Source organism: Colobus angolensis, unplaced genomic scaffold, assembly GCF_000951035.1.
Source record: "Colobus angolensis palliatus isolate OR3802 unplaced genomic scaffold, Cang.pa_1.0 Scaffold40, whole genome shotgun sequence".
NCBI classification, from domain to species: domain Eukaryota; kingdom Metazoa; phylum Chordata; class Mammalia; order Primates; family Cercopithecidae; genus Colobus; species Colobus angolensis.
The window spans coordinates 442,001-443,540 of record NW_012117377.1 but is presented as its reverse complement, the minus strand read 5'-3'; positions in this window follow the sequence as shown (position 1 = coordinate 443,540).

Sequence of the window (1,540 nt, the reverse complement as noted above, 5' to 3'; positions counted from 1 at the left end):
TCTCAAAAAAAGAAAAAGAAAAAAAAGAAATGCAATGGAAAAAAGAAATCTTTTCAACAAATGTTTCTTGAACAATTGGATATCTATATGCAAAAAGTGAACCTCAACACGTATCTTATACCCTATGTAATAACAAACAAAAACAAAAGACGCTCTACCTGTAACGCAGATCATATGTTAATATGTTTATATGCTTGTTTTCCCTAAATATATCTTGTTTGATAAGGTGTCTGTTAATCATTTTGTCTATTTTTAATTGGGCTGTTTGTTTTCTTATTTTTGAGTTTTAAGAGGTTTTTTAAAAATGTATTCCCAATACAAGTCCTTTATCAGATATGTGGTTTGCCAAGATTTCTCCTAACCTTTCATTTCCTTTTTTTCTCTTAATCTCTTTCACAAAGTAATGGTTTTTAATTTTTCTAAAGTCAAATTTGTTAATACTCATTTATGAATGATATATTTGGTTTTGTATCGAAAAAGTCATCACCAAACTCATTGTTGAACAACATTTATTCTATTTTCTCAAATAAGTTTTATAGTTTTTGTGTTTTTCATGTAGGCCTATGATCCATTTTCTGTTCATTATTGTATAAGGCATAAGATATTTGTTGAGGTTCATTTTTCTGCATATAGATGTCCAGTTTGGGTTTATCTCTAGCTTTCTGTATTGTTCCATTGATCTATATGTCTATACTTTTGCCAATAAATTGAACATTTTTCACTTTATCCTGATTTTATATCTGGATTTCAAAACATTTTCTTTTCAACAGAGAAAGGCAGGGAATCTCAACTGAACTGTTATTTGTTGCAAAGGAATGGTGATACATGGAATGTGCGCTTTATGAAAGAATTAAATTTAAAGTAACATATCTGATATTATATTTTTCTGATGTGTTAATGATTCATAGCTACAGTTTGAATATTATGATTAAGAGGTATATTTAGGTGTAAGACATAAGAAAGGTGGAAATCTTTCCTTTTTTAGTATGTTTAATGTCTATGGTAGATTTATACTTTTATTATGTGCATAAAAACTAACTTCTGATTTTCATAATAAGGAATTATGAAGAACTTAAAGACTGTTGGAATTTGTCTCTTTTTTCAAGAGAAAGAGAGAGATTGAAATATAGAGAGGAAGAAAGAGAAGACTGTGAAGATAGTGTAAACCATGGATAGTTATTTTAACACCAATTTCTTTAATAAATACGATTGGTTTCAGAAGTAACAAAGGCTTTCTAAAGTGTATGGACTACACTTAGGTTCAATACCATCCATAAAAACACCCTAGTATTTGATTTACCAATTGGAAGATCACCATTCCTGTGAGCCACAAATGTGGGTAATTTTAAAAAATTCTTATTGACATGTGGCTAGTTAAGATTGACCTTATTTTGCTCATTACTTGGTGCTTTCACATATTTAACAAATACCGAGCAAATGTAATAATCCAGATCTAGGCGCTGGGGATACAAAGATGTGTATCCACAAGTTTGCTTTTGAGTACTTTCAAACTTAAAGTCAAGACAATATTTTCAGTTTT